This window comes from Anarhichas minor, unplaced genomic scaffold (assembly GCF_050575085.1).
Source record: "Anarhichas minor isolate MPS153535 unplaced genomic scaffold, ASM5057508v1 ptg000018l, whole genome shotgun sequence".
Classification (NCBI taxonomy): Eukaryota; Metazoa; Chordata; class Actinopteri; order Perciformes; family Anarhichadidae; genus Anarhichas; species Anarhichas minor.
This window is the reverse complement of record NW_027466464.1, coordinates 104,529-124,451: the sequence shown is the minus strand read 5'-3', so window position 1 is coordinate 124,451 and position 19,923 is coordinate 104,529. Positions and strand designations below refer to the sequence as shown.

The 19,923-nt window shown below is 49.2% G+C and overlaps 34 non-coding genes and 1 pseudogene across 34 annotated transcripts; all 35 read right to left on the bottom strand.

Moving 5' to 3' along the window:
• Positions 1–52: 52 nt before the first annotated feature.
• On the bottom strand, positions 53–216 carry LOC142953245 (U1 spliceosomal RNA). The gene has a single exon (XR_012954890.1). It is a non-coding gene; the product is annotated as a U1 spliceosomal RNA (small nuclear RNA).
• Positions 217–499: 283 nt separating this feature from the next.
• LOC142953350 (U2 spliceosomal RNA) lies at positions 500–690 on the bottom strand. Its single transcript, XR_012954994.1, has one exon. It is a non-coding gene; the product is annotated as a U2 spliceosomal RNA (small nuclear RNA).
• Positions 691–866: 176 nt separating this feature from the next.
• Positions 867–983, bottom strand: LOC142953639 (U5 spliceosomal RNA). Its single transcript, XR_012955250.1, has one exon. It is a non-coding gene; the product is annotated as a U5 spliceosomal RNA (small nuclear RNA).
• Positions 984–1,187: 204 nt separating this feature from the next.
• Positions 1,188–1,351, bottom strand: LOC142954189 (U1 spliceosomal RNA). Its single transcript, XR_012955669.1, has one exon. It is a non-coding gene; the product is annotated as a U1 spliceosomal RNA (small nuclear RNA).
• A 287-nt stretch (positions 1,352–1,638) lies between these two features.
• On the bottom strand, positions 1,639–1,829 carry LOC142953349 (U2 spliceosomal RNA). The gene has a single exon (XR_012954993.1). It is a non-coding gene; the product is annotated as a U2 spliceosomal RNA (small nuclear RNA).
• Positions 1,830–2,005: 176 nt separating this feature from the next.
• Positions 2,006–2,122, bottom strand: LOC142953638 (U5 spliceosomal RNA). The gene has a single exon (XR_012955249.1). It is a non-coding gene; the product is annotated as a U5 spliceosomal RNA (small nuclear RNA).
• A 204-nt stretch (positions 2,123–2,326) lies between these two features.
• Positions 2,327–2,490, bottom strand: LOC142954187 (U1 spliceosomal RNA). The gene has a single exon (XR_012955667.1). It is a non-coding gene; the product is annotated as a U1 spliceosomal RNA (small nuclear RNA).
• Positions 2,491–2,777: 287 nt separating this feature from the next.
• LOC142953480 (U2 spliceosomal RNA) lies at positions 2,778–2,968 on the bottom strand. The gene has a single exon (XR_012955117.1). It is a non-coding gene; the product is annotated as a U2 spliceosomal RNA (small nuclear RNA).
• A 176-nt stretch (positions 2,969–3,144) lies between these two features.
• Positions 3,145–3,261, bottom strand: LOC142953637 (U5 spliceosomal RNA). Its single transcript, XR_012955248.1, has one exon. It is a non-coding gene; the product is annotated as a U5 spliceosomal RNA (small nuclear RNA).
• Positions 3,262–3,465: 204 nt separating this feature from the next.
• LOC142954186 (U1 spliceosomal RNA) lies at positions 3,466–3,629 on the bottom strand. Its single transcript, XR_012955666.1, has one exon. It is a non-coding gene; the product is annotated as a U1 spliceosomal RNA (small nuclear RNA).
• Positions 3,630–3,912: 283 nt separating this feature from the next.
• On the bottom strand, positions 3,913–4,103 carry LOC142953348 (U2 spliceosomal RNA). Its single transcript, XR_012954992.1, has one exon. It is a non-coding gene; the product is annotated as a U2 spliceosomal RNA (small nuclear RNA).
• A 170-nt stretch (positions 4,104–4,273) lies between these two features.
• On the bottom strand, positions 4,274–4,437 carry LOC142953301 (U1 spliceosomal RNA). The gene has a single exon (XR_012954946.1). It is a non-coding gene; the product is annotated as a U1 spliceosomal RNA (small nuclear RNA).
• Positions 4,438–4,724: 287 nt separating this feature from the next.
• Positions 4,725–4,915, bottom strand: LOC142953479 (U2 spliceosomal RNA). Its single transcript, XR_012955116.1, has one exon. It is a non-coding gene; the product is annotated as a U2 spliceosomal RNA (small nuclear RNA).
• Positions 4,916–5,091: 176 nt separating this feature from the next.
• LOC142953636 (U5 spliceosomal RNA) lies at positions 5,092–5,208 on the bottom strand. The gene has a single exon (XR_012955247.1). It is a non-coding gene; the product is annotated as a U5 spliceosomal RNA (small nuclear RNA).
• A 199-nt stretch (positions 5,209–5,407) lies between these two features.
• LOC142954185 (U1 spliceosomal RNA) lies at positions 5,408–5,571 on the bottom strand. The gene has a single exon (XR_012955665.1). It is a non-coding gene; the product is annotated as a U1 spliceosomal RNA (small nuclear RNA).
• A 287-nt stretch (positions 5,572–5,858) lies between these two features.
• Positions 5,859–6,049, bottom strand: LOC142953504 (U2 spliceosomal RNA). Its single transcript, XR_012955140.1, has one exon. It is a non-coding gene; the product is annotated as a U2 spliceosomal RNA (small nuclear RNA).
• A 176-nt stretch (positions 6,050–6,225) lies between these two features.
• LOC142953634 (U5 spliceosomal RNA) lies at positions 6,226–6,342 on the bottom strand. Its single transcript, XR_012955245.1, has one exon. It is a non-coding gene; the product is annotated as a U5 spliceosomal RNA (small nuclear RNA).
• Positions 6,343–6,546: 204 nt separating this feature from the next.
• On the bottom strand, positions 6,547–6,710 carry LOC142954184 (U1 spliceosomal RNA). Its single transcript, XR_012955664.1, has one exon. It is a non-coding gene; the product is annotated as a U1 spliceosomal RNA (small nuclear RNA).
• A 283-nt stretch (positions 6,711–6,993) lies between these two features.
• On the bottom strand, positions 6,994–7,184 carry LOC142953503 (U2 spliceosomal RNA). Its single transcript, XR_012955139.1, has one exon. It is a non-coding gene; the product is annotated as a U2 spliceosomal RNA (small nuclear RNA).
• A 176-nt stretch (positions 7,185–7,360) lies between these two features.
• LOC142953633 (U5 spliceosomal RNA) lies at positions 7,361–7,477 on the bottom strand. The gene has a single exon (XR_012955244.1). It is a non-coding gene; the product is annotated as a U5 spliceosomal RNA (small nuclear RNA).
• A 204-nt stretch (positions 7,478–7,681) lies between these two features.
• Positions 7,682–7,845, bottom strand: LOC142954183 (U1 spliceosomal RNA). The gene has a single exon (XR_012955663.1). It is a non-coding gene; the product is annotated as a U1 spliceosomal RNA (small nuclear RNA).
• A 283-nt stretch (positions 7,846–8,128) lies between these two features.
• LOC142953502 (U2 spliceosomal RNA) lies at positions 8,129–8,319 on the bottom strand. The gene has a single exon (XR_012955138.1). It is a non-coding gene; the product is annotated as a U2 spliceosomal RNA (small nuclear RNA).
• A 171-nt stretch (positions 8,320–8,490) lies between these two features.
• LOC142954182 (U1 spliceosomal RNA) lies at positions 8,491–8,654 on the bottom strand. The gene has a single exon (XR_012955662.1). It is a non-coding gene; the product is annotated as a U1 spliceosomal RNA (small nuclear RNA).
• A 283-nt stretch (positions 8,655–8,937) lies between these two features.
• On the bottom strand, positions 8,938–9,128 carry LOC142953389 (U2 spliceosomal RNA). The gene has a single exon (XR_012955031.1). It is a non-coding gene; the product is annotated as a U2 spliceosomal RNA (small nuclear RNA).
• Positions 9,129–9,304: 176 nt separating this feature from the next.
• Positions 9,305–9,421, bottom strand: LOC142953810 (U5 spliceosomal RNA). Its single transcript, XR_012955411.1, has one exon. It is a non-coding gene; the product is annotated as a U5 spliceosomal RNA (small nuclear RNA).
• A 204-nt stretch (positions 9,422–9,625) lies between these two features.
• Positions 9,626–9,789, bottom strand: LOC142954181 (U1 spliceosomal RNA). The gene has a single exon (XR_012955661.1). It is a non-coding gene; the product is annotated as a U1 spliceosomal RNA (small nuclear RNA).
• Positions 9,790–10,076: 287 nt separating this feature from the next.
• LOC142953606 (U2 spliceosomal RNA) lies at positions 10,077–10,247 on the bottom strand (annotated as a pseudogene).
• A 1,889-nt stretch (positions 10,248–12,136) lies between these two features.
• On the bottom strand, positions 12,137–12,253 carry LOC142953632 (U5 spliceosomal RNA). The gene has a single exon (XR_012955243.1). It is a non-coding gene; the product is annotated as a U5 spliceosomal RNA (small nuclear RNA).
• A 204-nt stretch (positions 12,254–12,457) lies between these two features.
• Positions 12,458–12,621, bottom strand: LOC142953257 (U1 spliceosomal RNA). Its single transcript, XR_012954902.1, has one exon. It is a non-coding gene; the product is annotated as a U1 spliceosomal RNA (small nuclear RNA).
• Positions 12,622–12,904: 283 nt separating this feature from the next.
• Positions 12,905–13,097, bottom strand: LOC142953563 (U2 spliceosomal RNA). Its single transcript, XR_012955194.1, has one exon. It is a non-coding gene; the product is annotated as a U2 spliceosomal RNA (small nuclear RNA).
• A 5,173-nt stretch (positions 13,098–18,270) lies between these two features.
• LOC142953631 (U5 spliceosomal RNA) lies at positions 18,271–18,387 on the bottom strand. The gene has a single exon (XR_012955242.1). It is a non-coding gene; the product is annotated as a U5 spliceosomal RNA (small nuclear RNA).
• Positions 18,388–18,591: 204 nt separating this feature from the next.
• LOC142953332 (U1 spliceosomal RNA) lies at positions 18,592–18,755 on the bottom strand. Its single transcript, XR_012954977.1, has one exon. It is a non-coding gene; the product is annotated as a U1 spliceosomal RNA (small nuclear RNA).
• Positions 18,756–19,042: 287 nt separating this feature from the next.
• Positions 19,043–19,233, bottom strand: LOC142953501 (U2 spliceosomal RNA). Its single transcript, XR_012955137.1, has one exon. It is a non-coding gene; the product is annotated as a U2 spliceosomal RNA (small nuclear RNA).
• Positions 19,234–19,409: 176 nt separating this feature from the next.
• On the bottom strand, positions 19,410–19,526 carry LOC142953630 (U5 spliceosomal RNA). Its single transcript, XR_012955241.1, has one exon. It is a non-coding gene; the product is annotated as a U5 spliceosomal RNA (small nuclear RNA).
• A 204-nt stretch (positions 19,527–19,730) lies between these two features.
• Positions 19,731–19,894, bottom strand: LOC142953256 (U1 spliceosomal RNA). Its single transcript, XR_012954901.1, has one exon. It is a non-coding gene; the product is annotated as a U1 spliceosomal RNA (small nuclear RNA).
• Positions 19,895–19,923: the final 29 nt, after the last annotated feature.

The window sequence follows — 19,923 nt, the reverse complement described above, 5'->3', positions numbered from 1 at the left end:
TCCCCTCCAGTCAAAAGTACAAATCACTTGATATTCTTTTCAACAAAACAATCAGGGGAGAGCGCAAACGCAGTCCCCCACTACCAGAAATTATGCAGTCGAGATTCCCACATTTGGGGAATTCGCAGTGGTCAGAACAACCGGAGTGCAATGGCTGGGCCTCGCCCTGGGTGAACCACCTTCTTGATCATGGTATCTCCCCTGCCAGGTAAGTATGAGTTGGAAGAGACAGAGACAGGGGCGGCATTCCCAGACGCAGTACTCCGGATGACGGTTCCCAGATGGCATAATCCCAGAGTGCAGGGATTTAGCATTAAGCTTAGGCTGGGAGCACAGCGATGTTCCACGAGGGGCGTCAGTAAGGAATAAACAAGGCCTTTGTTTGACACAATCCCCAGCCTTGAAGACAGACAGCGAATGAGATCCTCGTCGTTCATTAAAGTGTGAAGCTAATCAACAGATCCATTTGGATTGGTGTTTGGTTGTCCACAAGGCATTTGAGGAGTGCACCGTTCCCGGCAATGCTGCAATACCGGGTCAATGCGTGGAGTGAACGGGGCAAGCCCCTTTTTCATCTCCCGATGCTAAAAATCTGCTTAATACGTTATCCTCATATAGAGGACATATCAGATATTAAACTGATAAGAACAGATACTACACTTGATCTTAGCCAAAAGGCCGAGAAGCGATGAGCCCCAACTGTTTGCTTCCTGAGTCACCCTCCTGACACGTTTCACCCTTGTCATGGTGCAGTTCTTTCCAAGGGACATAGCAGTGGCTGCTGCTTTGGCACACATCCAAGCACTCCATGGTCAAGCACCGTGGTCTCATTAAGGACAGCTTTCTTTCTTTTCACAACTGTACAAGGCTCAGCCAAATGGCAAAGCCTGCTAAAAATAGGTTGAACTCATTGGTATTCCTCTCCACGGAAGTCTTTAGTAAAAGGCGAAAGACTTGTGCGTTATGAAGAGAAACCAAAGTAAGTACAGCAACATTGTCAAGAACAGCCAAAGTCCCTAGTTGCCCAAGTCAAAACGCTCATGGTAAGCCTGAGTTCACGTGCCCTGTTCCAAATCTGAAGCCACACCCATTCCCACATCTTAAAGAGGGCAATATTCTCCATAGTACTATTTCCTCCCCTCCAGTCAAAAGTACAAATCACTTGATATTCTTTTCAACAAAACAATCAGGGGAGAGCGCGAACGCAGTCCCCCACTACCAGAAATTATGCAGTCGAGATTCCCACATTTGGGGAATTCGCAGTGGTCAGAACAACCGGAGTGCAATGGCTGGGCCTCGCCCTGGGTGAACCACCTTCTTGATCATGGTATCTCCCCTGCCAGGTAAGTATGAGTTGGAAGAGACAGAGACAGGGGCGGCATTCCCAGACGCAGTACTCCGGATGACGGTTCCCAGATGGCATAATCCCAGAGTGCAGCCCTTTAGCATTAAGCTCAGGCTGGGAGCACAGCGATGTTCCACGAGGGGCGTCAGTAAGGAATGAACAAGGCCTTTGTTTGACACAATCCCCAGCCTTGAATACAGACAGCGAATGAGATCCTCGTCGTTCATTAAAGTGTGAAGCTAATCAACAGACTGATCCATTTGGATTGGTGTTTGGTTGTCCACAAGGCATTTGAGGAGTGCACCGTTCCCGGCAATGCTGCAATACCGGGTCAATGCGTGGAGTGAACGGGGCAAGCCCCTTTTTCATCTCCCGATGCTAAAAATCTGCTTAATACGTTATCCTCATATAGAGGACATATCAGATATTAAACTGATAAGAACAGATACTACACTTGATCTTAGCCAAAAGGCCGAGAAGCGATGAGCCCCAACTGTTTGCTTCCTGAGTCACCCTCCTGACACATTTCACCCTTGTCATGGTGCAGTTCTTTCCAAGGGACATAGCAGTGGCTGCTGCTTTGGCACACATCCAAGCACTCCATGGTCAAGCACCGTGGTCTCATTAAGGACAGCTTTCTTTCTTTTCACAACTGTACAAGGCTCAGCCAAATGGCAAAGCCTGCTAAAAATAGGTTGAACTCATTGGTATTCCTCTCCACGGAAGTCTTTAGTAAAAGGCGAAAGACTTGTGCGTTATGAAGAGAAACCAAAGTAAGTACAGCAACATTGTCAAGAACAGCCAAAGTCCCTAGTTGCCCAAGTCAAAACGCTCATGGTAAGCCTGAGTTCACGTGCCCTGTTCCAAATCTGAAGCCACACCCATTCCCACATCTTAAAGAGGGCAATATTCTCCATAGTACTATTTCCTCCCCTCCAGTCAAAAGTACAAATCACTTGATATTCTTTTCAACAAAACAATCAGGGGAGAGCGCGAACGCAGTCCCCCACTACCAGAAATTATGCAGTCGAGATTCCCACATTTGGGGAATTCGCAGTGGTCAGAACAACCGGAGTGCAATGGCTGGGCCTCGCCCTGGGTGAACCACCTTCTTGATCATGGTATCTCCCCTGCCAGGTAAGTATGAGTTGGAAGAGACAGAGACAGGGGCGGCATTCCCAGACGCAGTACTCCGGATGACGGTTCCCAGATGGCATAATCCCAGAGTGCAGCCCTTTAGCATTAAGCTCAGGCTGGGAGCACAGCGATGTTCCACGAGGGGCGTCAGAAAGGAATAAACAAGGCCTTTGTTTGACACAAGCCCCAGCCTTGAAGACAGACAGCGAATGAGATCCTCGTCGTTCATTAAAGTGTGAAGCTAATCAACAGACTGATCCATTTGGATTGGTGTTTGGTTGTCCACAAGGCATTTGAGGAGTGCACCGTTCCCGGCAATGCTGCAATACCGGGTCAATGCGTGGAGTGAACGGAGCAAGCCCCTTCTTCATCTCCCGATGCTAAAAATCTGCTTAATACGTTATCCTCATATAGAGGACATATCAGATATTAAACTGATAAGAACAGATACTACACTTGATCTTAGCCAAAAGGCCGAGAAGCGATGAGCCCCAACTGTTTGCTTCCTGAGTCACCCTCCTGACACGTTTCACCCTTGTCATGGTGCAGTTCTTTCCAAGGGACATAGCAGTGGCTGCTGCTTTGGCACACATCCAAGCACTCCATGGTCAAGCACCGTGGTCTCGTTAAGGACAGCTTACTTTCTTTTCACAACTGTACAAGGCTCAGCCAAATGGCAAAGCCTGCTAAAAATAGGTTGAACTCATTGGTATTCCTCTCCACGGAAGTCTTTAGTAAAAGGCGAAAGACTTGTGCGTTATGAAGAGAAACCAAAGTAAGTACAGCAACATTGTCAAGAACAGCCAAAGTCCCTAGTTGCCCAAGTCAAAACGCTCATGGTAAGCCTGAGTTCACGTGCCCTGTTCCAAATCTGAAGCCACACCCATTCCCACATCTTAAAGAGGGCAATATTCTCCATAGTACTATTTCCTCCCCTCCAGTCAAAAGTACAAATCACTTGATATTCTTTTCAACAAAACAATCAGGGGAGAGCGCGAACGCAGTCCCCCACTACCAGAAATTATGCAGTCGAGATTCCCACATTTGGGGAATTCGCAGTGGTCAGAACAACCGGAGTGCAATGGCTGGGCCTCGCCCTGGGTGAACCACCTTCTTGATCATGGTATCTCCCCTGCCAGGTAAGTATGAGTTGGAAGAGACAGAGACAGGGGCGGCATTCCCAGACGCAGTACTCCGGATGACGGTTCCCAGATGGCATAATCCCAGAGTGCAGGGATTTAGCATTAAGCTTAGGCTGGGAGCACAGCGATGTTCCACGAGGGGCGTCAGTAAGGAATAAACAAGGCCTTTGTTTGACACAATCCCCAGCCTTGAAGACAGACAGCGAATGAGATCCTCGTCGTTCATTAAAGTGTGAAGCTAATCAACAGATCCATTTGGATTGGTGTTTGGTTGTCCACAAGGCATTTGAGGAGTGCACCGTTCCCGGCAATGCTGCAATACCGGGTCAATGCGTGGAGTGAACGGGGCAAGCCCCTTTTTCATCTCCCGATGCTAAAAATCTGCTTAATACGTTATCCTCATATAGAGGACATATCAGATATTAAACTGATAAGAACAGATACTACACTTGATCTTAGCCAAAAGGCCGAGAAGCGATGAGCCCCAACTGTTTGCTTCCTGAGTCACCCTCCTGACACGTTTCACCCTGTTCCAAATCTGAAGCCACACCCATTCCCACATCTTAAAGAGGGCAATATTCTCCATAGTACTATTTCCTCCCCTCCAATCAAAAGTACAACCACTTGATATTCTTTTCAACAAAACAATCAGGGGAGAGCGCGAACGCAGTCCCCCACTACCAGAAATTATGCAGTCGAGATTCCCACATTTGGGGAATTTGCAGTGGTCAGAACAACCGGAGTGCAATGGCTGGGCCTCGCCCTGGGTGAACCACCTTCTTGATCATGGTATCTCCCCTGCCAGGTAAGTATGAGTTGGAAGAGACAGAGACAGGGGCGGCATTCCCAGATGCAGTACTCCGGATGACGGTTCCCAGATGGCATAATCCCAGAGTGCAGCCCTTTAGCATTAAGCTCAGGCTGGGAGCACAGCGATGTTCCACGAGGGGCGTCAGAAAGGAATAAACAAGGCCTTTGTTTGACACAAGCCCCAGCCTTGAAGACAGACAGCGAATGAGATCCTCGTCGTTCATTAAAGTGTGAAGCTAATCAACAGACTGATCCATTTGGATTGGTGTTTGGTTGTCCACAAGGCATTTGAGGAGTGCACCGTTCCCGGCAATGCTGCAATACCGGGTCAATGCGTGGAGTGAATGGAGCAAGCCCCTTCTTCATCTCCCGATGCTAAAAATCTGCTTAATACGTTATCCTCATATAGAGGACATATCAGATATTAAACTGATAAGAACAGATACTACACTTGATCTTAGCCAAAAGGCCGAGAAGCGATGAGCCCCAACTGTTTGCTTCCTGAGTCACCCTCCTGACACGTTTCACCCTTGTCATGGTGCAGTTCTTTCCAAGGGACATAGCAGTGGCTGCTGCTTTGGCACACATCCAAGCACTCCATGGTCAAGCACCGTGGTCTCGTTAAGGACAGCTTACTTTCTTTTCACAACTGTACAAGGCTCAGCCAAATGGCAAAGCCTGCTAAAAATAGGTTGAACTCATTGGTATTCCTCTCCACGGAAGTCTTTAGTAAAAGGCGAAAGACTTGTGCGTTATGAAGAGAAACCAAAGTAAGTACAGCAACATTGTCAAGAACAGCCAAAGTCCCTAGTTGCCCTAGTCGCTCATGGTAAGCCTGAGTTCACGTGCCCTGTTCCAAATCTGAAGCCACACCCATTCCCACATCTTAAAGAGGGCAATATTCTCCATAGTACTATTTCCTCCCCTCCAGTCAAAAGTACAAATCACTTGATATTCTTTTCAATAAAACAATCAGGGGAGAGCGCGAACGCAGTCCCCCACTACCAGAAATTATGCAGTCGAGATTCCCACATTTGGGGAATTCGCAGTGGTCAGAACAACCGGAGTGCAATGGCTGGGCCTCGCCCTGGGTGAACCACCTTCTTGATCATGGTATCTCCCCTGCCAGGTAAGTATGAGTTGGAAGAGACAGAGACAGGGGCGGCATTCCCAGATGCAGTACTCCGGATGACGGTTCCCAGATGGCATAATCCTAGAGTGCAGCCCTTTAGCATTAAGGTCAGGCTGGGAGCACAGCGATGTTCCACGAGGGGCGTCAGTAAGGAATAAACAAGGCCTTTGTTTGACACAATCCCCAGCCTTGAAGACAGACAGCGAATGAGATCCTCGTCGTTCATTAAAGTGTGAAGCTAATCAACAGACTGATCCATTTGGATTGGTGTTTGGTTGTCCACAAGGCATTTGAGGAGTGCACCATTCCCGGCAATGCTGCAATACCGGGTCAATGCGTGGAGTGAACGGAGCAAGCCCCTTTTTCATCTCCCGATGCTAAAAATCTGCTTAATACGTTATCCTCATATAGAGGACATATCAGATATTAAACTGATAAGAACAGATACTACACTTGATCTTAGCCAAAAGGCCGAGAAGCGATGAGCCCCAAATGTTTGCTTCCTGAGTCACCCTCCTGACACGTTTCACCCTTGTCATGGTGCAGTTCTTTCCAAGGGACATAGCAGTGGCTGCTGCTTTGGCACACATCCAAGCACTCCATGGTCAAGCACCGTGGTCTCGTTAAGGACAGCTTTCTTTCTTTTCACAACTGTACAAGGCTCAGCCAAATGGCAAAGCCTGCTAAAAATAGGTTGAACTCATTGGTATTCCTCTCCACGGAAGTCTTTAGTAAAAGGCGAAAGACTTGTGCGTTATGAAGAGAAACCAAAGTAAGTACAGCAATATTGTCAAGAACAGCCAAAGTCCCTAGTTGCCCAAGTCAAAACGCTCATGGTAAGCCTGAGTTCACGTGCCCTGTTCCAAATCTGAAGCCACACCCATTCCCACATCTTAAAGAGGGCAATATTCTCCATAGTACTATTTCCTCCCCTCCAATCAAAAGTACAAATCACTTGATATTCTTTTCAACAAAACAATCAGGGGAGAGCGCGAACGCAGTCCCCCACTACCAGAAATTATGCAGTCGAGATTCCCACATTTGGGGAATTCGCAGTGGTCAGAACAACCGGAGTGCAATGGCTGGGCCTCGCCCTGGGTGAACCACCTTCTTGATCATGGTATCTCCCCTGCCAGGTAAGTATGAGTTGGAAGAGACAGAGACAGGGGCGGCATTCCCAGATGCAGTACTCTGGATGACGGTTCCCAGATGGCATAATCCCAGAGTGCAGCCCTTTAGCATTAAGCTCAGGCTGGGAGCACAGCGATGTTCCACGAGGGGCGTCAGTAAGGAATAAACAAGGCCTTTGTTTGACACAAGCCCCAGCCTTGAAGACAGACAGCGAATGAGGTCCTCGTCATTCATTAAAGTGTGAAGCTAATCAACAGATCCATTTGGATTGGTGTTTGGTTGTCCACAAGGCATTTGAGGAGTGCACCATTCCCGGCAATGCTGCAATACCGGGTCAATGCGTGGAGTGAACGGAGCAAGCCCCTTTTTCATCTCCCGATGCTAAAAATCTGCTTAATACGTTATCCTCATATAGAGGACATATCAGATATTAAACTGATAAGAACAGATACTACACTTGATCTTAGCCAAAAGGCCGAGAAGCGATGAGCCCCAAATGTTTGCTTCCTGAGTCACCCTCCTGACACGTTTCACCCTTGTCATGGTGCAGTTCTTTCCAAGGGACATAGCAGTGGCTGCTGCTTTGGCACACATCCAAGCACTCCATGGTCAAGCACCGTGGTCTCGTTAAGGACAGCTTTCTTTCTTTTCACAACTGTACAAGGCTCAGCCAAATGGCAAAGCCTGCTAAAAATAGGTTGAACTCATTGGTATTCCTCTCCACGGAAGTCTTTAGTAAAAGGCGAAAGACTTGTGCGTTATGAAGAGAAACCAAAGTAAGTACAGCAATATTGTCAAGAACAGCCAAAGTCCCTAGTTGCCCAAGTCAAAACGCTCATGGTAAGCCTGAGTTCACGTGCCCTGTTCCAAATCTGAAGCCACACCCATTCCCACATCTTAAAGAGGGCAATATTCTCCATAGTACTATTTCCTCCCCTCCAATCAAAAGTACAAATCACTTGATATTCTTTTCAACAAAACAATCAGGGGAGAGCGCGAACGCAGTCCCCCACTACCAGAAATTATGCAGTCGAGATTCCCACATTTGGGGAATTCGCAGTGGTCAGAACAACCGGAGTGCAATGGCTGGGCCTCGCCCTGGGTGAACCACCTTCTTGATCATGGTATCTCCCCTGCCAGGTAAGTATGAGTTGGAAGAGACAGAGACAGGGGCGGCATTCCCAGATGCAGTACTCTGGATGACGGTTCCCAGATGGCATAATCCCAGAGTGCAGCCCTTTAGCATTAAGCTCAGGCTGGGAGCACAGCGATGTTCCACGAGGGGCGTCAGTAAGGAATAAACAAGGCCTTTGTTTGACACAAGCCCCAGCCTTGAAGACAGACAGCGAATGAGGTCCTCGTCGTTCATTAAAGTGTGAAGCTAATCAACAGATCCATTTGGATTGGTGTTTGGTTGTCCACAAGGCATTTGAGGAGTGCACCATTCCCGGCAATGCTGCAATACCGGGTCAATGCGTGGAGTGAACGGAGCAAGCCCCTTTTTCATCTCCCGATGCTAAAAATCTGCTTAATACGTTATCCTCATATAGAGGACATATCAGATATTAAACTGATAAGAACAGATACTACACTTGATCTTAGCCAAAAGGCCGAGAAGCGATGAGCCCCAACTGTTTGCTTCCTGAGTCACCCTCCTGACACATTTCACCCTGTTCCAAATCTGAAGCCACACCCATTCCCACATCTTAAAGAGGGCAATATTCTCCATAGTACTATTTCCTCCCCTCCAGTCAAAAGTACAAATCACTTGATATTCTTTTCAATAAAACAATCAGGGGAGAGCGCGAACGCAGTCCCCCACTACCAGAAATTATGCAGTCGAGATTCCCACATTTGGGGAATTCGCAGTGGTCAGAACAACCGGAGTGCAATGGCTGGGCCTCGCCCTGGGTGAACCACCTTCTTGATCATGGTATCTCCCCTGCCAGGTAAGTATGAGTTGGAAGAGACAGAGACAGGGGCGGCATTCCCAGATGCAGTACTCCGGATGACGGTTCCCAGATGGCATAATCCCAGAGTGCAGCCCTTTAGCATTAAGGTCAGGCTGGGAGCACAGCGATGTTCCACGAGGGGCGTCAGTAAGGAATAAACAAGGCCTTTGTTTGACACAATCCCCAGCCTTGAAGACAGACAGCGAATGAGATCCTCGTCGTTCATTAAAGTGTGAAGCTAATCAACAGATCCATTTGGATTGGTGTTTGGTTGTCCACAAGGCATTTGAGGAGTGCACCGTTCCCGGCAATGCTGCAATACCGGGTCAATGCGTGGAGTGAACGGAGCAAGCCCCTTTTTCATCTCCCGATGCTAAAAATCTGCTTAATACGTTATCCTCATATAGAGGACATATCAGATATTAAACTGATAAGAACAGATACTACACTTGATCTTAGCCAAAAGGCCGAGAAGCGATGAGCCCCAACTGTTTGCTTCCTGAGTCACCCTCCTGACACGTTTCACCCTTGTCATGGTGCAGTTCTTTCCAAGGGACATAGCAGTGGCTGCTGCTTTGGCACACATCCAAGCACTCCATGGTCAAGCACCGTGGTCTCGTTAAGGACAGCTTTCTTTCTTTTCACAACTGTACAAGGCTCAGCCAAATGGCAAAGCCTGCTAAAAATAGGTTGAACTCATTGGTATTCCTCTCCACGGAAGTCTCTAGTAAAAGGCGAAAGACTTGTGCGCTATGAAGAGAAACCAAAGTAAGTACAGCAACATTGTCAAGAACAGCCAAAGTCCCTAGTTGCCCAAGTCAAAACGCTCATGGTAAGCCTGAGTTCACGTGCCCTGTTCCAAATCTGAAGCCACACCCATTCCCACATCTTAAAGAGGGCAATATTCTCCATAGTACTATTTCCTCCCCTCCAATCAAAAGTACAAATCACTTGATATTCTTTTCAACAAAACAATCAGGGGAGAGCGCGAACGCAGTCCCCCACTACCAGAAATTATGCAGTCGAGATTCCCACATTTGGGGAATTCGCAGTGGTCAGAACAACCGGAGTGCAATGGCTGGGCCTCGCCCTGGGTGAACCACCTTCTTGATCATGGTATCTCCCCTGCCAGGTAAGTATGAGTTGGAAGAGACAGAGACAGGGGCGGCATTCCCAGATGCAGTACTCCGGATGACGGTTCCCAGATGGCATAATCCCAGAGTGCAGGGATTTAGCATTAAGGTCAGGCTGGGAGCACAGCGATGTTCCACGAGGGGCGTCAGTAAGGAATAAACAAGGCCTTTGTTTGACACAATCCCCAGCCTTGAAGACAGACAGCGAATGAGATCCTCGTCGTTCATTAAAGTGTGAAGCTAATCAACAGACTGATCCATTTGGATTGGTGTTTGGTTGTCCACAAGGCATTTGAGGAGTGCACCATTCCCGGCAATGCTGCAATACCGGGTCAATGCGTGGAGTGAACGGAGCAAGCCCCTTTTTCATCTCCCGATGCTAAAAATCTGCTTAATACGTTATCCTCATATAGAGGACATATCAGATATTAAACTGATAAGAACAGATTTTTTTTTTTTTTTTTTTTTTTTTTTTTTTTTTTTTTTTTTTTTATTATCAAAATTCTGTACACAAATCATACAATTTCAAACATACAAACTTCACATGTTTTGCATCATGCAACTTAATTCTATTTCACAGTTACATGTCAGTAACCAGCATTTGTCAATACACACAAAAAAAAAACACAAAATACACTTATGCAAAGTCTTCAGGATTTACCATCCCCACCCAAAAAAACCCATTGTGCATCTTAAATAAAGATTCCTATTGCTGGTTCCCACTACCCTAAAGGTATACATTCTCTTTATCCATCTCGTCAGCCCAGGAAAACGGCCCTGCGTTTGGCGACGTTGTTGGTCTGTTAAGCCCCTCATAAGCGTCCTCCCCTAAGGGGGACGACAGCATGAGCAGGCCTGGGGGAAGATCGAAGCTCAGGCCTAAACCGTCTGTTAGTATGGCAGCTGCTTCTCCCAATGACTGCTCACCCATCTCCCCTCCCACCTCTTGACCCGTATCCCCATCCTTCTGCTCCTGGGCCCCTCCTTCCTCCACTTTATCAGCGGCTCTCTTATGCTGACCTGTTCCCCCTCCCCTCCCCCCCTCAATCCCACCCTTGTTGGTCTGTCCCCCCTTTGACTTTTTGCTCCGTACCCCCTCCCCACTCTCTCCAAGCTCTGTCGAGAGTCCTGTTCCGAATGCCTGCGACCCTTTCCGTGCCCCTTGCTTTGATTTGGAGGGAGCAGGATCGGAAGTGAGGACAGGAAACTCGTCCATAATGTCTGTGGATGCCTTGGCCATTCCGTCTGTTCCGGCGGTGCCCTCATCCCGGGGCGCTGCCTCCCCTTTACTCCCCAACGCGTCAGCTCCGGAGCCCTCCTGTACCGTCCTCTCCCCGTCATTCTGTGTGGCTCCCCTACTCGGCTCGCCAGCCTCAGTCGGTTTGGCAGCCTCCGCAAAAGTTTTCTTGCGGCCAGGACAACCTCGGTACAGGTGGTCAGTTCCACCGCATCCATGGCACGTCCTTGGCTCTGTGCAGTCCTTGGCGGAATGCCCTGCTTGCCCACAGAAACGGCATCTTGTTTCCCCACAGCCTGCCTCTGAATGTCCTGACTGTCTGCACTTCCTGCAGAAAGCAGGTTGCCGTGGGTAAAATAGATACCCACGATCTCCACCAAGGCTGAAGAAGGCAGGTGGATGTTTCAGGCCTCCTGGACCTTCTGCGTCATGATACAGCAGTACCTGGAACTGGCGCCGTCCAGTCCAAAACCCCAGGGTGTCCTTTATATGCCTTGCAGCCGTCACCACCTCTCCATACTGCCCCAGGAATGCAGCTAGTGCTGAGTCATTAACAAAGGGGTTGTACATATGCACAGTTATTGTTCTGAAATTAGGTCTGTCCAGGTTCAGTACCCCTGCCTCTGCTCGGCATATTTCAGCCACACTCCGGTAGATCTCCTCGGTCCTCAGTGTAACGTCGAACGCCTTCTCCTGCTGGTTCCACTGGATGCAGTGCACCTCCTCCACCTTCAGTTGTAGCTGCCCAATTATGACTTGCCTGCCAAAAAACTCTCTGGACTGCAGATTGTAGTCTTCCGTGGTTGCCTGGAATCGTAGCGTGTGTCTCAGCCCGACCCTTGGGATCGACTGCTCTTTTTGGCCCCTTGCGGCCATTGCTGTCTCGTTGTTAGCTCTCTCTGTGCTGTATTTTTCCGCAACACCACTTGATCTTAGCCAAAAGGCCGAGAAGCGATGAGCCCCAACTGTTTGCTTCCTGAGTCACCCTCCTGACACGTTTCACCCTTGTCATGGTGCAGTTCTTTCCAAGGGACATAGCAGTGGCTGCTGCTTTGGCACACGGTCAAGCACCGTGGTCTCATTAAGGACAGCTTTCTTTCTTTTCACAACTGTACAAGGCTCAGCCAAATGGCAAAGCCTGCTAAAAATAGGTTGAACTCATTGGTATTCCTCTCCACGGAAGTCTTTAGTAAAAGGCGAAAGACTTGTGCGTTATGAAGAGAAACCAAAGTAAGTACAGCAACATTGTCAAGAACAGCCAAAGTCCCTAGTTGCCCAAGTCAAAACGCTCATGGTAAGCCTGAGTTCACGTGCCCTGTTCCAAATCTGAAGCCACACCCATTCCCACATCTTAAAGAGGGCAATATTCTCCATAGTACTATTTCCTCCCCTCCAGTCAAAAGTACAAATCACTTGATATTCTTTTCAACAAAACAATCAGGGGAGAGCGCGAACGCAGTCCCCCACTACCAGAAATGATGCAGTCGAGATTCCCACATTTGGGGAATTCGCAGTGGTCAGAACAACCGGAGTGCAATGGCTGGGCCTCGCCCTGGGTGAACCACCTTCTTGATCATGGTATCTCCCCTGCCAGGTAAGTATGAGTTGGAAGAGACAGAGACAGGGGCGGCATTCCCAGATGCAGTACTCCGGATGACGGTTCCCAGATGGCATAATCCCAGAGTGCAGGGATTTAGCATTAAGCTTAGGCTGGGAGCACAGCGATGTTCCACGAGGGGCGTCAGTAAGGAATAAACAAGGCCTTTGTTTGACACAATCCCCAGCCTTGAAGACAGACAGCGAATGAGATCCTCGTCGTTCATTAAAGTGTGAAGCTAATCAACAGATCCATTTGGATTGGTGTTTGGTTGTCCACAAGGCATTTGAGGAGTGCACCGTTCCCGGCAATGCTGCAATACCGGGTCAATGCGTGGAGTGAACGGGGCAAGCCCCTTTTTCATCTCCCGATGCTAAAAATCTGCTTAATACATTATCCTCATATAGAGGACATATCAGATATTAAACTGATAAGAACAGATTTTTTTTTTTTTTTTTTTTTTTTATTATCAAAATTCTGTACACAAATCATACAATTTCAAACATACAAACTTCACGTTTTGCATCATGCAACTTAATTATATTTCACAGTTACATGTCAGTAACCAGCATTTGTCAATACACAAAAAAAACACAAAATACACTTATGCAATGTCTTCAGGATTCACCATCCCCACCCAAAACCTCCTTTCCACCTTTCCAAGGCAGCATGCTTCCCCCACTTCCTGATGTCCCGTTCAATCCTCCCCTTTATATCTAATTCCACTCTCTTTAACACCCCCTCCAAGCGACTTTCCCTGTTTTTTCCCACCAGGTCTTGCCTAGCCACCCACAAACTCCTCTTAACCAGGCTTATAATTAGCCACGTAAGGAAATGTTTACTCCCCAAACCTCCCCCTTCTACCACCCTAGTCCATGTCAATTTAAACCCAGGGTCTAACCTCCCCAGCCATGTCGCTGCTCTACTCCACACAATACTAGCAAAGGGACAGTCCCACATGACATGCCTGACAGTTTCTTCCCCCATACAGCCTTCCCTCGGGCACACAGGGGATCTTGCTAAACTATGCCGGTACATTACATCTCGCACTGGCAGACATTTGTGAAGGCATAGCCAATTGAGATCTTTGAGACCATTGTCCAGCCCCCGTGGCTGTATCCCCTTCCAAATACTCTTCGGGATCCCAACCACTGCCGGTGCGATCACTCTCTGTCTGACAACTTTATAAAGGAATTTGTGGTTCAGTCTGACACTGGTTTCTGAGGCCTCGGGATGGGCCCGCAGCCACCTGGCTGCGTACTGGTAATGCCATGGCTGTTGCTCCACCCGGGGCCCTAAATTGTTCCAGACCAACACGCGCCTGGCCTGATAGGAAAAATAGAGCCGCAGGAAGTGTCCTGATGGGTGTACGACTGGAGTTGACATCTCCCTCCACAAAAAAGAAACAAATATGCAGTCTAGCTTCAACGGGAGGTGTGGGACATCTCTTCCCCCTGCTTCAATCCCTGCCAGCATGCGGGCCCTCGCCACATACTCATATCTCCCTCCCCACAAGAAAGTGAACACGAGGCGCATAATAGGTCTCCTCATACTGACTGGCATTGGGTATATGTATGCCAAGTACACAAGAGATGGCATAATATCTACCTTCAGAACCAGTACTTTCCCTATCAAAGTCAGGCCCCTGCTCTTCCAGAGAGCAAACTTCTTCTGGACTGCCATAAAGCGCCTAGTCCAGTTGGCCGTGGCACTATGGGCTGTCTCAAAGCTGACCCCTAGTACCTTCAGCGGTCCCGTGCAGAGCGTCAGCCCCCCTGGTACCTCCGTCCTTTCTTTCCAGCGCCCAAAGAACTTCACAGAAGACTTGGCACAATTAAGTTTAGCACTAGCCACCTTACCAAAGCTCTGGAAAATTTCCAAGGCTCGAAGAAGGCATGTGTCGGTGTCCAGCAGCAGTGTGGTGTCATCTGCGTACTGAGACAGTTTAACTTGTAAGCCCCCACTGCCAGGTAGCAGGAAACCTCTCACACCCGGATCAGCCCGAATGGCTGCCGCCAGGGGCTCCATGTAAAGGATGTAAAGCAGTGGTGAAAGCGGACACCCCTGTCTTACCCCTGAGTGCAAACTAAAAATGTCTCCTAGGTGGCCGTTAACTGAAACCATGCTCCCTACACCTGTGTACAATATGCGTAACCATCCCATAAAAGCCTGACTGAAGCCTAACCTCTGCAAAACTCTAAACATAAAACCCCAATGAACCCTGTCAAACGCTTTTGCCTGGTCGAGACCAACCACCATCAGTGGCAGGTGCCGGTCTTCCGCCCACGCGACAGCGTCCCGAATGAGCTGTAGATTCCATCTCACTGAGCGCCCCGCTACCCCACATGTTTGGTCCACATGGACCACATGAGGAAGTGCTATGCCTAGACGATCCGCTAGGACCTTTGCCAGGAGTTTGTAGTCAACACACAGCATGGTCAGTGGTCGCCAGTTCCCTAGGTCGGCACGATCCCCCTTCTTATAAAGAAGTGAGATAACTCCGGTGGCCGCAGAACCTCCCATTGTACCTGTGCAGAGTATTGCGGACAACACCTCCAACACTACCGGCCCAAGTACATCCCAGAACTTGAGATAAAACTCTGCTGGGAGCCCATCGATGCCAGGCACCTTCCGCCTCTTCATTCTCTGGAGGGCCCACTCAATCTCTATTAGGGTGAGCGGGGCCTCCAAAGCCTGTACTATATCCTTCGGCACCCGCTGGGTCAGAAAATCCAGGAATACCTCTCCTCCTCCTACCTCTATGTCTTTCTCCCTAAACCTTGTGCGATAGTAGTCCGTGGCAGCCTGCACCATCTCTACCCCTTCTGACACCACCCTGCCCTGCTTGTCCATTAACCCGGTCACTACCTGTTTTGCCCTATCAGCCCGTACTGAGCTGAAGAAAGCAGCGGAACACGTCTCGAACTCCTCACGGAATGTTTCACGTGATCGCAACAGGTATGCCCTGGCCTTACCCTCATATACGTCCCTAAGCTGTGCTTTAAGGGAGTCACAAGCCTGCTGATTTATAATGCCGCCCCAGTTTCCCCCGGCGTACTCACGTTCGAGAAGGTGCTGAAGGCGAAACACCTCCCTCCTCGCCATACTCGCCTTCCTTTTACAATACTTTAAACAAAAAAATTGTATCCGCTTTTTAGCAACCTCCCACCACTCAATTACTCCGGAACACAATGACCTTAGTCCTTCCAGGCCTTTGAAAAATGAACGGAAATGTTGGTTGAAAACCTCCTCCTCCAGGATGCTGACGTTAAGGTGCCAGTACCCAGTTCCAAACACTGGCACATCTGAGTGCACTTCCAATAGCAGCCCGTCATGATCTGAGAAGAACACAGGGAGCAGTCTGCCTGCCAATAGCCTGAAAGACTTGGAAAGAAAAACATAATCCAAACATTTAACGATGCCCCTAGAGTTGCGCCATGTGGGACCTGTTACCTGTGGCCTGACCTCCCTCGCCCCATCTACCAGGCCATGTTTAGCCATGAGGTTGGAAATAAACCCATCGCTGGTATCTCCCCCCTTGCCCAACTCAACATTAAAATCACCCCCTATCACTACCTGCCTACTGGTGGCCAGGTGCGGCTCCAATTGACCAGCCATCTCTTGCCTTTCTGTTGGAGTTTGTGCTCCATAGACCACAATAACCCTAAGCTTGACTGTCCCCCATGTGATGTCTGCGCCCATTATCCTCCCCTGGACAATAACAAAGGAAGACTCCACCTTGATCTCTTGAAACCCAAATAAAATCCCAACCCCAGTAGAGTGGACCCCCCCTACGCTCCAAACTGAGTCCCCTTTTGTCCACTCCCTCGAAAAAATCCCCACGTCCCCCCCATCCCGTAAATGTACCTCCTGCAAAAAACAAAAGGCAACCTGGTGCGACTCCACAAAATTAAAAACAACCCTTCTTTTAACTGGGTCCCTCATTCCCCTTGCGTTTATAGTGAGAACCTTAAAAAAACCCATTGTGCATCTTAAATAAAGATTCCTATTGCTGGTTCCCACTACCCTAAAGGTATACATTCTCTTTATCCATCTCGTCAGCCCAGGAAAACGGCACTGCGTTTGGCGACGTTGTTGGTCTGTTAAGCCCCTCATAAGCGTCCTCCCCTAAGGGGGACGACAGCATGAGCAGGCCTGGGGGAAGATCGAAGCTCAGGCCTAAACCGTCTGTTAGTATGGCAGCTGCTTCTCCCAATGACTGCTCACCCATCTCCCCTCCCACCTCTTGACCCGTATCCCCATCCTTCTGCTCCTGGGCCCCTCCTTCCTCCACTTTATCAGCGGCTCTCTTATGCTGACCTGTTCCCCCTCCCCTCCCCCCCTCAATCCCACCCTTGTTGGTCTGTCCCCCCTTTGACTTTTTGCTCCGTACCCCCTCCCCACTCTCTCCAAGCTCTGTCGAGAGTCCTGTTCCGAATGCCTGCGACCCTTTCCGTGCCCCTTGCTTTGATTTGGAGGGAGCAGGATCGGAAGTGAGGACAGGAAACTCGTCCATAATGTCTGTGGATGCCTTGGCCATTCCGTCTGTTCCGGCGGTGCCCTCATCCCGGGGCGCTGCCTCCCCTTTACTCCCCAACGCGTCAGCTCCGGAGCCCTCCTGTACCGTCCTCTCCCCGTCATTCTGTGTGGCTCCCCTACTCGGCTCGCCAGCCTCAGTCGGTTTGGCAGCCTCCGCAAAAGTTTTCTTGCGGCCAGGACAACCTCGGTACAGGTGGTCAGTTCCACCGCATCCATGGCACGTCCTTGGCTCTGTGCAGTCCTTGGCGGAATGCCCTGCTTGCCCACAGAAACGGCATCTTGTTTCCCCACAGCCTGCCTCTGAATGTCCTGACTGTCTGCACTTCCTGCAGAAAGCAGGTTGCCGTGGGTAAAATAGATACCCACGATCTCCACCAAGGCTGAAGAAGGCAGGTGGATGTTTCAGGCCTCCTGGACCTTCTGCGTCATGATACAGCAGTACCTGGAACTGGCGCCGTCCAGTCCAAAACCCCAGGGTGTCCTTTATATGCCTTGCAGCCGTCACCACCTCTCCATACTGCCCCAGGAATGCAGCTAGTGCTGAGTCATTAACAAAGGGGTTGTACATATGCACAGTTATTGTTCTGAAATTAGGTCTGTCCAGGTTCAGTACCCCTGCCTCTGCTCGGCATATTTCAGCCACACTCCGGTAGATCTCCTCGGTCCTCAGTGTAACGTCGAACGCCTTCTCCTGCTGGTTCCACTGGATGCAGTGCACCTCCTCCACCTTCAGTTGTAGCTGCCCAATTATGACTTGCCTGCCAAAAAACTCTCTGGACTGCAGATTGTAGTCTTCCGTGGTTGCCTGGAATCGTAGCGTGTGTCTCAGCCCGACCCTTGGGATCGACTGCTCTTTTTGGCCCCTTGCGGCCATTGCTGTCTCGTTGTTAGCTCTCTCTGTGCTGTATTTTTCCGCAACACCACTTGATCTTAGCCAAAAGGCCGAGAAGCGATGAGCCCCAACTGTTTGCTTCCTGAGTCACCCTCCTGACACGTTTCACCCTTGTCATGGTGCAGTTCTTTCCAAGGGACATAGCAGTGGCTGCTGCTTTGGCACACGGTCAAGCACCGTGGTCTCATTAAGGACAGCTTTCTTTCTTTTCACAACTGTACAAGGCTCAGCCAAATGGCAAAGCCTGCTAAAAATAGGTTGAACTCATTGGTATTCCTCTCCACGGAAGTCTTTAGTAAAAGGCGAAAGACTTGTGCGTTATGAAGAGAAACCAAAGTAAGTACAGCAACATTGTCAAGAACAGCCAAAGTCCCTAGTTGCCCAAGTCAAAACGCTCATGGTAAGCCTGAGTTCACGTGCCCTGTTCCAAATCTGAAGCCACACCCATTCCCACATCTTAAAGAGGGCAATATTCTCCATAGTACTATTTCCTCCCCTCCAATCAAAAGTACAAATCACTTGATATTCTTTTCAACAAAACAATCAGGGGAGAGCGCGAATGCAGTCCCCCACTACCAGAAATGATGCAGTCGAGATTCCCACATTTGGGGAATTCGCAGTGGTCAGAACAACCGGAGTGCAATGGCTGGGCCTCGCCCTGGGTGAACCACCTTCTTGATCATGGTATCTCCCCTGCCAGGTAAGTATGAGTTGGAAGAGACAGAGACAGGGGCGGCATTCCCAGATGCAGTACTCCGGATGACGGTTCCCAGATGGCATAATCCCAGAGTGCAGCCCTTTAGCATTAAGCTCAGGCTGGGAGCACAGCGATGTTCCACGAGGGGCGTCAGTAAGGAATAAACAAGGCCTTTGTTTGACACAAGCCCCAGCCTTGAAGACAGACAGCGAATGAGATCCTCGTCGTTCATTAAAGTGTGAAGCTAATCAACAGACTGATCCATTTGGATTGGTGTTTGGTTGTCCACAAGGCATTTGAGGAGTGCACCATTCCCGGCAATGCTGCAATACCGGGTCAATGCGTGGAGTGAACGGAGCAAGCCCCTTTTTCATCTCCCGATGCTAAAAATCTGCTTAATACGTTATCCTCATATAGAGGACATATCAGATATTAAACTGATAAGAACAGATACTACACTTGATCTTAGCCAAAAGGCCGAGAAGCGATGAGCCCCAACTGTTTGCTTCCTGAGTCACCCTCCTGACACGTTTCACCCTTGTCATGGTGCAGTTCTTTCCAAGGGACATAGCAGTGGCTGCTGCTTTGGCACACATCCAAGCACTCCATGGTCAAGCACCGTGGTCTCGTTAAGGACAGCTTTCTTTCTTTTCACAACTGTACAAGGCTCAGCCAAATGGCAAAGCCTGCTAAAAATAGGTTGAACTCATTGGTATTCCTCTCCACGGAAGTCTTTAGTAAAAGGCGAAAGACTTGTGCGTTATGAAGAGAAACCAAAGTAAGTACAGCAACATTGTCAAGAACAGCCAAAGTCCCTAGTTGCCCAAGTCAAAACGCTCATGGTAAGCCTGAGTTCACGTGCCCTGTTCCAAATCTGAAGCCACACCCAGTCCCACATCTTAAAGAGGGCAATATTCTCCATAGTACTATTTCCTCCCCTCCAATCAAAATTACAAATCACTTGATATTCTTTTCAACAAAACAATCAGGGGAGAGCGCGAACGCAGTCCCCCACTACCAGAAATGATGCAGTCGAGATTCCCACATTTGGGGAATTCGCAGTGGTCAGAACAACCGGAGTGCAATGGCTGGGCCTCGCCCTGGGTGAACCACCTTCTTGATCATGGTATCTCCCCTGCCAGGTAAGTATGAGTTGGAAGAGACAGAGACAGGGGCGGC